This window comes from Nerophis ophidion, unplaced genomic scaffold, assembly GCF_033978795.1.
Source record: "Nerophis ophidion isolate RoL-2023_Sa unplaced genomic scaffold, RoL_Noph_v1.0 HiC_scaffold_67, whole genome shotgun sequence".
Lineage (NCBI taxonomy): Eukaryota > Metazoa > Chordata > Actinopteri > Syngnathiformes > Syngnathidae > Nerophis > Nerophis ophidion.
Genome location: NW_026906989.1, coordinates 300,875 through 313,504, shown reverse-complemented (window position 1 = coordinate 313,504; position 12,630 = coordinate 300,875). Strand labels below are relative to the sequence as shown.

The 12,630-nt window shown below is 26.5% G+C and overlaps 1 protein-coding gene across 2 annotated transcripts in view; it reads right to left on the bottom strand.

The window, feature by feature from the left end:
* The window catches only part of LOC133547135 (gastrula zinc finger protein XlCGF57.1-like), a 176,620-nt gene that overhangs the window by 72,955 nt on the left and 91,035 nt on the right, over nucleotides 1–12,630 (bottom strand). The gene's annotated exons all lie outside the window — the stretch shown is intronic.

The following is a 12,630-nucleotide window of genomic DNA, read 5'->3' as shown; positions in this document are numbered from 1 at the left end:
TGTATTTAATATTAATACAATAAAAATGTATTTAATAATCATACACTAAACATGTATTTGATATTTATACACTAAACATGTATTTAATATTCATACACTAAACATGTATTTAATATTTATACACTAAACATGTATTTAATATTTATACACTAAACATGTATTTAATATTAATACAAAACATGTATTTAATTTTAATAAACTGAACACATATTTACTATTAATACACTAAACATGTATTTAATATTTTTACACTAAACGTGTATTTAATATTTATACACCAAACATGTATTTAATATTAATACACTAAACATGTAGTTATTATTCATACACAAAACATGTATTTAATATTAATACACCAAACATGTATTTAATATTTATACACTAAACATGTATTTAATATTTATACAAAAACATGTATTTTATATTAATACAAAAACATGTATTTAATTTTAATAAACTAAACATATATTTAATATTTATACACTAAACATGTATTTAATATTTATACACTAAACATGTATTTAATATTAATACAGTAAACATGTATTAAATATTTATACACTAAACATGTATTTAATACTCATACAATAAACATGTAGTTATTATTCTTACACTTAATATGTATTTAATATTAATACAAAAACATGTATTTAATTTTAATAAACTAAACATATATTTAATATTAATACACTAAACTTGTATTTAATATTTATACACTAAACATGTATTTAATATTAATACACTAAACATGTATTTAATATTAATACAAAACATGTATTTAATTTTAATAAACTAAACATATATTTAATATAAATACACTAAACATGTATTTAACATTCATACACTAAACATGTTTTTAATATTAATACAAAAACATGTATTTAAATTTAATACACTAAACATGTATTTAATATTTATACACTAAACATGTATTTAATATTAATGCACTAAACATGTATTTAATATTTATACACTAAACATGTATTTAATATTAATACAATAAAAATGTATTTAATAATCATACACTGAACATGTATTTGATATTTATACACTAAACATGTATTTTATAATAATACAAAAACATGTATTTAATTTTAATAAACTAAACATATATTTAATATTAATACACTAAACATGTATTTAATATTTATACACTAAAAATGTATTTAATATTAATACAGTAAACATGTATTAAATATTTATACACTAAACATGTATTTAATATTAATACAAAAACATGTATTTAATTTTAATAAACTAAACATGTATTTAATATTTATACACTAAACATATATTTAATATTTATACACTAAACATGAATTTAATATTCATACACTAAACATGTAGTTATTATTTATACACTAAACATGTATTTAATATTCATACAATAGTCTGCCTCACAATACGAAGTTCCTGCAGTCCTGGGTTCAAATCCAGGCTCGGGATCTTTCTATGTGGAGTTTGCATGTTCTCCCCGTGAATGCGTGGGTTCCCTCCGGGTACTCCGGCTTCCTCCCACCTCCAAAGACATGCACCTGGGGATAGGTTGATTGGCAACACTAAATTGGCCCTATTGTGTGAATGTTGTCTGTCTATCTGTGTTGGCCCTGCGATGAGGTGGCGACTTGTCCAGGGTGTACCCCGCCTTCCGCCCGATTGTAGCTGAGATAGGCGCCAGCGCCCCCCGCGACCCCGAAAGGGAATAAGCGGTAGAAAATGGATGGATGGATGGACAATAAACATGTAGTTATTATTCTTACACTTAATATGTATTTAATATTAATACAAAAACATGTATTTAATTTTAATAAACTAAACACATATTTACTATTAATACACTAAACATGTATTTAATATTTTTACACTAAACGTGTATTTAATTTTAATAAACTAAATATATATTTAATATTAATACACTAAACATGTATTTAATAATTACCACTAAAATGGAATTTAATAATAGACTAAACATGTATTTAATATTTTCACACTAAACTTGTATTTAATATTCATACACTAAACATGTAGTTATTATTCATACACTAAACATGTATTTAATATTAATACACTAAACATGTATTTAATATTTTTACACTAAACATGTATTTAATATTCATACACTAAACATGTATCTAATATTAATACACTAAACATGTATTTAATATTTATACACTAAACATGTATTTAATATTAATACACTAAACCCGTATTTAATATTTATACACTAAACATGTATTTAATATTAATACAAAAACATTTATTTAATTTTAATAAACTAAACACATATTCAATATTAATACACTAAACATGTATTTAATATTAATACACTTAACATGTATTTAATATTCATACACTAAACATGTATTTAATATTTATACACTAAACATGTATTTAATATTAATACACTAAATATGTATTTATTATTTATCCACTAAACATGTATTTAATATTCATACACTAAACATGTATTTAATATTTATACACTAAACATGTATTTAATATTCATACACTAAACATGTATTTGATATTAATAAACTAAACATGTATTTAATATTAATACAGTAAACATGTATTTAATATTTATACACTAAACATGTATTTAATATTAATACACTAAACATGTATTTAATATTAATGCACTAAACATGTATTTAATATTCATACACTAAACATGTATCTAATATTAATACACTAAACATGTATTTAATATTTATACACTAAACATGTATTTAATATTAATACACTAAACATGTATTTAATATTAATACAGTAAACATGTATTAAATATTTATACACTAAACATGTATTTAATATTCATACAATAAACATGTATCTAATTTTAATAAACTAAACATATATTTAATATTAATACACTAAACATGTATTTAATATTAATACACTAAACATGTATTTAATATTAATACACTAAACATGTATTTAATATTAATGCACTAAACATGTATTTAATATTTATACACTAAACATGTATTTAATATTAATGCACTAAACATGTATTTAATATTTATACACTAAACATGTATTTAATATTAATACAATAAAAATGTATTTAATAATCATACACTAAACATGTATTTGATATTTATACACTAAACATGTATTTAATATTTATACACTAAACATGTATTTTATAATAATACAAAACATGTATTTAATTTTAATAAACTAAACATATATTTAATATTAATACACTAAACATGTATTTAATATTAATACAGTAAACATGTATTAAATATTTATACACTAAACATGTATTTAATGTTCATACAATAAACATGTAGTTATTATTCTTACACTTAATATGTATTTAATTTTAATACAAAAACATGTATTTAATTTTAATAAACTAAACATATATTTAATATTAATACACTAAACTTGTATTTAATATTTATACACTAAACATGTATTTAATATTAATACACTAAACATGTATTTAATATTAATACAAAAACATGTATTTAATTTTAATAAACTAAACATATATTTAATATAAATACACTAAACATGTATTTAACAGTCATACACTAAACATGTTTTTAATATTTATACACTAAACATGTATTTAATATTAATACAAAAACATGTATTTAATTTTAATAAACTAAACATATATTTAATATTAATACACTAAACATGTATTTAATATTTATACACTAAACATGAATTTAATAATCATACACTAAACATGTAGTTATTATTTATACACTAAACATGTATTTAATATTTATACACTAAACATGTATTTAATATTCATACAATAAACATGTAGTTATTATTCTTACACTTAATATGTATTTAATATTAATACAAAAACATGTATTTAATTTTAATAAACTAAACACATATTTACTATTAATAAACTAAACATGTATTTAATATTTTTACACTAAACGTGTATTTAATATCTATTCACTAAAAGTGTATTTAATATTTATACACCAAACATGTATTTAATATTAATACACTAAACATGTAGTTATTATTCATACACTAAACATGTATTTAATATTAATACACTAAACATGTATTTAATATTTAGACAAAAACATGTATTTAATTTTAATAAACTAAACATATATTTAATATTAATACACTAAACATGTATTTAATATTAATACACTAAACATGTATTTAATAATTATACACTAAAATGGAATTTAATAATAGACTAAACATGTATTTAATATTTTCACACTAAACTTATATTTATTATTTATCCACTAAACATGTATTTAATATTTTTACACTAAACATGTATTTAATATTCATACACTAAACATGTATTTAATATTTATACACTAAACATGTATTTAATATTAATACAAAAACATTTATTTAATTTTAATAAACTAAACATATATTTAATATTTATACACTAAACATGTATTTAACATTTATACAATAAACATGTATATAATATTAATACACTAAACATATATTTAATATTAATACACTAAACATGTATTTAATATTAATACACTAAACATGTAATTAATATTAATACAAAAACATGTATTTAATATTAATACACTAAACATGTATTTAATATTTATACACTAAACATGTATTTAATATTAATACAAAAACATGTATTTAATTTTAATAAACTAAACATATATTTAATATTAATACACTAAACATGTATTTAATATTTATACACTAAACATGTATTTAATATTAATACAAAAACATGTATTTAATTTTAATAAACTAAACATATATTTAATATTAATACACTAAACATGTATTTAACATTTATACACTAAACATGTATTTAATATTAATACACTAAACATGTATTTAATATTTATACACTAAACATGTATTTAATATTTATACACTAAACATGTAATTAATATTAATACAAAAACATGTATTTAATATTAATACACTAAACATGTATTTAATATTAATACACTAAACCTGTATTTAATATTTATACACTAAACATGTATTTAATATTAATACAAAAACATTTATTTAATTTTAATAAACTAAACACATATTTAATATTAATACACTAAACATGTATTTAATATTTATACACTAAACATATATTTAATATTAATACAAAAACATGTATTTAATTTTAATAAACTAGACATATATTTAATATTAATACACTAAACATGTATTTAATATTCATACACTAAACATGTAGTTATCATTTATACACTAAATATGTATTTAATATTAATACAGTAAACATGTATTCAATATTTATACACTAAACATGTATTTAATAATCATAAACTAAACATGTATTTAACATTATACACTAAACATGTATTTAATATTAATACACTAAACCTGTATTTAATATTTATACACTAAACATGTATTTAATATTAATACAAAAACATTTATTTAATTTTAATAAACTAAACATAGATTTAATATTAATACACTAAACATGTATTTAATATTAATACACTAAACATGTATTTAACATTCATACACTAAACATGTTTTTAATATTAATTCAAAAAAATGTATTTAAATTTAATACACTAAACCTGTATTTAATATTTATACACTAAACATGTATTTAATATTAATACAAAAACATTTATTTAATTTTAATAAACTAAACATAGATTTAATATTAATACACTAAACATGTATTTAATATTAATACACTAAACATGTATTTAACATTCATACACTAAACATGTTTTTAATATTAATACAAAAACATGTATTTAAATTTAATACACTTAACATGTATTTAATATTCATACACTAAACATGTATTTAATATTTATACACTAAACATGTATTTAATATTAATACACTAAACATGTATTTAATATTTATACACTAAACATGTAATTAATAATAATACACTAAACATGTATTTAATATGAATACAAAAACATGTATTTAATTTTAATAAACTAAACATATATTTAATTTTAATAAACTAAACATATGTTTTAATATTTATACCTTAAACATGTATTTAATATTAATACACTAAACATGTATTTAATATTTATACACTAAACATGTAATTAATATTAATACAAAAACATGTATTTAATTTTAATAAACTAAACATATATTTAATATTTATTTACTAAACATGTATTGAACATTAATACACTAAACATGTATTTAATATTAATACACTAAACATGTATTTAATATTAATACACTAAACATGTATTTAATATTAATACACTAAACATGTATTTAATATTTATACACTAAACATGTAATTAATATTAATACAAAAACATGTATTTAAATTTAATACACTAAACATGTATTTAATATTTATACACTAAACATGTATTTAATATTAATACAAAAACATATATTTAATTTTAATAAACTAAACATATATTCAATATTAATACACTAAACATGTATTTAATATTAATACACTAAACATGTATTTAATATTAATACACTAAACATGTATTTAATATTTATACACTAAACATGTAATTAATATTAATACAAAAACATGTATTTAATTTTAATAAACTAAACATATATTTAATATTTATACACTAAACATGTATTTAATATTAATACACTAAACATGTATTTAATATTAATACACTAAACATGTATTCAATATTAATACACTAAACATGTATTCAATATTAATACACTAAACATGTATTTAATATTAATACACTAAACATGTATTCAATATTAATACACTAAACATGTATTTAATATTTATACACTAAACATGTAATTAATATTAATACAAAAACATGTATTTAATATTAATACACTAAACATGTATTTAATAATCATGAACTAAACATGTATTTAACATTATACACTAAACATGTATTTAATATTAATACACTAAACCTGTATTTAATATTCATAAACTAAACATGTATTTAATATTCATACACTAAACGTGTATTTAATATACAAACACTAAACATGTATTTAATATTAATACAAAAACATGTATTTAAGTTTAATAAACTAAACATATATTTAATATTAATACACTAAAAATGTATTTAATATTTATACACAAAAATGTATTTAATATTCATACACTAAACATGTATTTAATATTCATACACTAAACATGTATTTAATATTAATACACTGAACATGTATTTAATAATCATTTACTAAACGTATATGTAATTATATACTAATCATATATTTAATATTCATACAGTAAACATGTATTTATTATCCTCTAAATAAGGCACACTTGGAAATAATGAATTTCTTTATGTGTGCAGTTGCGGCAGAAGTCCACAGGAGGGCGCACGTTCCCTCTTAATAAGTCCGGTCCTCTCCGTTTCTTTTATTTTTTTTACACAAGTTTGGTTTCTCATACACTTATATTTATACACTAAACATGTATTTAATATTCATGAAATAAACATGTATTTAATATTTATACCCAAAACATGTATTTAATATTTATACACTAAACATGTATTTAATATTATTACAAAAACATGTATTTAATTTTAATAAACTAAACATATATTTAATATTTATACACTAAACATGTATTTAACATTTATACACTAAACATGTATTTAATATTAATACACTAAACATGTATTTAATATTTATACACTAAACATGTATTTAATATTAATACAAAAACATGTATTTAATTTTAATAAACTAAACATATATTTAATATTAATACACTAAACATGTATTTAATATTTATACACAAACATGTATTTAATATTCATACACTAAACATGTATTTAATATTAATACAGTAAACATGTATTACATATTTATACACTAAACATGTATTTAATATTCATTCAATAAACATGTAGTTATTATTCTTACACTTAATATTTATTTAATATTAATACAAAAACATGTATTTAATTTTAATAAACTAAACATATATTTAATATTAATACACTAAACATGTATTTAATATTTTTACACTAAACGTATATTTAATATTTATACACTAAACATGTATTAAATATTTATACACTAAACATGTATTTAATATTCATACACTAAACATGTATTTAATATTAATACACTGAACATGTATTTAATAATCATATACTTGTAACGATCTGTCACTTACTTTCTGATAGTTTTTCGTGTTTTGTACTTTATTTCCTGTTCAGTGCTCTTATTTTGTCATACTTCCTGTTTACTCCGCTGAGCACTGTTTTTGTCACACTCGCCGTTGATTGGCAGCGGTCCTCAGCTGCTGTCAATCAACATAGGTCTATTTATGTTTCACTCGAGCACTCCTCAGTGCTCGAAGTTAAAACCATGTTGGGAACATCTCCATGCAAGACTGCTTTCTGTTTATATCTTTTACTTTGATGAAATTAAAATCATCTTACCGGCTTTCTGCTCTCCTGGATTTTTGCATACTTGAGGTCACACAACTGCAGCCATGCGTCATCCCAACAGTAACTTCGAGCCAGAAAATTGTGACCTCGCGAGAATCCCTGTCGGCAATCCTCAGCCGACGTTCTGGACCGCACAATTCCTGGAGGACTTGAAGGCCAGGTTTGTGCGGTCCCAGCCTACAGACGCGGACCCTCTCCCCGCGGCAACGCCACCGGCTTCGGCTCTCCGACCGGCGCGTCCCCCGCCGCCATCTTTCCTCTCGGCTCAACGGCTGGCTACGGCTCTCCGACCAGCACGTCCGCCACTTCCTGCATGCCTCGCGGCTCCCGCGGCAACGCTACCGGCTACGGCTCTCCGACCGGCGCGTCCTCCGCCGCCATCCTTCCTCTCGGCAACGCTGCCGGCTACGGCTCACCGACCGGCGCGCCCGCCTCCTCCTTCACGTCTCGCGGCTCCTGCGGCTCCGTCGCCGACTGCGGCTCTCCGACCGGCACGTCCGCCGCCGCCATCCTTCCCGTCGTCTGCTGAGCTGCTTCTCCCTGCTCCTACGCAGCTTCCAGCGGCTGCTCCCCGGCTGCTCTTTTTGCCAGCTCCCGCTCTCTTTTTTGGTCCGCCGAGAGCTCCAGTGGAGCCCACAGTGAGGTCGCTTTTGTCCTCCTGCTGGGACTTGGCACGGGACGTGTCTTCGTCCCTCCTCCTGGTCCCCTCCCGCCCGTCCCTGGTTTTCGCACCGGGGGACTCCGACGAGCAGGCACGTTTTCCCGCATGTGTGAACGGTGTCTGGCAGCCACCTAGTGGAGGGGGGCCCACTATACACTGCGGTGCAGCCAGGCACACACCGCTGTCATCCCCGCCAGCGTCTCCTTCCACGGAGACATCTACGTCCCTAGCGGGCTTTCGCACAGCTCCAACGCCGGCTCCACGCCTAGCCCCAACGCCGGCTCCACGCCGAGCCCCAACGCCGGCTCCACGCCGAGCCCCAACGCCGGCTCCACGCCGAGCCCCAACGCCGGCTCCACGCCGAGCCCCAACGCCGGCTCCACGCCGAGCCCCAACGCCGGCTCCACGCCGAGCCCCAACGCCGGCTCCACGCCGAGCCCCAACGCCGGCTCCACGCCGAGCCCCAACGCCGGCTCCACGCCGAGCCCCAACGCCGGCTCCACGCCGAGCTCCAACGCCGGCACTACGCACGGTTCCAACGCCGCCAAGAGCAGCACCACGCCGGGCTTCGTCACCGCCGGCATCCGCTATTCCTCGGCCAGCATTTGCTGCTCCTCGCCCGGCGTCATCTGCCGCTTTCACGCCGCCGATGACGTCTGCCGCTTTCACGCCGCCGATGACGTCTGCCGCTTTCACGCCGCCGATGACGTCTGCCGCTTTCACGCCGCCGATGACGTCTGCCGCTTTCACGCCGCCGATGACGTCTGCCGCTTTCACGCCGCCGATGACGTCTGCCGCTTTCACGCCGCCGATGACGTCTGCCGCTTTCACGCCGCCGATGACGTCTGCCGCTTTCACGCCGCCGATGACGTCTGCCGCTTTCACGCCGCCGATGACGTCTGCCGCTTCCACGCCGTTGATGACGTCTGCCGCTTCCACGCCGGCACCAACATCGGCTCCTCAGCCGCCTCCTGCAGAGGTATCTGTTTTGGCTGCAGCCCCCGCCGCTTTGTCTGCTGTCTCCGGGCCTGCTTCAGCGCGCCCGCCTCCACGTCAGCCGCGGATGTGGCCGTGCCCTGGGCGTCCTCCTCGCGGGATGCACTCGTCTCTTTTTCGGCCAATGATGTGGCTGTTCCGTGGCCGCCCGCCCCGCCAGTTCCAGCGGCGCTCTACGCGCCGTCGCCACCTGACTTTCCCTCGCTGGCTGCGGGGACACGAGGTTTGGCGACCTTCCACCAAATCCTCCTTCCATCCTCCCTTACTTTGTGGACATTTTTTTCCATTTTTCTTTTCCAGGGAACATCTGGTATCTGTTCCTTGAGGGGGAGGTCCTGTAACGATCTGTCACTTACTTTCTGATAGTTTTTCGTGTTTTGTACTTTATTTCCTGTTCAGTGCTCTTATTTTGTCATACTTCCTGTTTACTCCGCTGAGCACTGTTTTTGTCACACTCGCCGTTGATTGGCAGCGGTCCTCAGCTGCTGTCAATCAACATAGGTCTATTTATGTTTCACTCGAGCACTCCTCAGTGCTCGAAGTTAAAACCATGTTGGGAACATCTCCATGCAAGACTGCTTTCTGTTTATATCTTTTACTTTGATGAAATTAAAATCATCTTACCGGCTTTCTGCTCTCCTGGATTTTTGCATACTTGAGGTCACACAACTGCAGCCATGCGACATCCCAACAATACTAAACGTATATGTAATCATACACTAAACATGTATTTAATATTAATACACTGAACATGTATTTAATAATCATATACCAAACATATATGTAATCATATAATAATCATATATTTAATATTCATACAGTAAACATGTATTTATTATCCTCTAAATAAGGCACACTTGGAAATAATGAATTTCTTTATGTGTGCAGTTGCGGCAGAAGTCCACAGGAGGGCGCACGTTCCCTCTTAATAAGTCCAGTCCTCTCCGTCTCTCTCTCTTTTTCAATTTTTTTTTGTTTCTTTTATTTTTTTTTACATAAGTTTGGTTTCTCATACACTTATATTTATACACTAAACATGTATTTAATATTAATAAACTAAACATGTATTTAATATTAATGCACTAAACATGTATTTAATATTAATACACTAAACATATGTTGAATTATATACCAATTATATATATTAATACAGTATACATGTATTTTTTAAACATGTATTTAATATTAATACAAAAACATGTATTTAATTTTAAGAAACTAAACATATATTTAATATTAATGCACTAAACATGTGTTTAATATTTATACACTAAACATGTATTTAATATTAATACACTAAACATGCATTTAATATCAATACACTAAACGTGTATTTAATAATCATACACTAAACATGTATTTAATATTAATACACTAAACATGTATTTAATATTCATACACTAAACATGTATTTAATATTTATACACTAAACATGTATTTAATTTTAATAAACTAAACATATATTTAATATTAATACACTAAACATTTATTTAATATTCATCTACTAAACATGTATATAATATTAATACACTAAATATGTATTTATTATTGATCCACTAAACATGTATTTAATATTCATAAACTAAAAAATTATTTAATATTTATACACTAAACATGAATTTAATATTCATACACTAAACATGTATTTAATTTTGATAAACTAAACATATATTTAATATTAATACAAAAACATGTATTCAATTTTAATAAACTAAACATGTATTTAATATTTTCACACTAAAATTGTATTTAATATTAATACACTAAACATGTATTTTATATTTATACACTAATCATGTATTTAATATTTATACACTAAACATGTATTTAATATTAATACACTAAACATGTGTTTAATATTTATACACTAAACATATATTTAATATTCATAAACGAAACATGTATTTAATATTCATACACCAAACATGTATCTAATGTTAATACAAAAACACGTATTTAAGTTTAATAAACTAAACATATATTTAACATTAATACACTAAACATGTATTTAATATTTATACAGTAAACATGTATTGAATATTCATACACTAACCATGTATTTAATATTTATACACTAAACATGTATTTAATATTCATTCAATAAACATGTAGTTATTATTCTTACACTTAATATGTATTTAATATTGATACAAAAACATGTATTTAATTTTAATAAACTAAACATATATTTAATATTAATACACTAAACATATATTTAATATTTTTACACTAAACTTGTATTTAATATTTATACACTAAAAGTGTATTTAATATTAATACACTAAACATGTATTTAATATTTATACACTAAACATGTATTTAATATTCATATACTAAACATGTATTTAATATTTATACACTAAACATGTATTTAATATTAATACAAAAACATGTATTTAATTTTAATGAACTAAATATATATTTAATATTAATACACTAAACATGTATTTAATATTCATAAACTAAACATTTATTTAACATTTATACACTAAACATGTATTTAATATTAATACACTAAACCTGTATTTAATATTTATACACTAAACATGTATTTAATATTAATACAAAACATGTATTTAATTTTAATAAACTAAACACATATTTAATATTAAT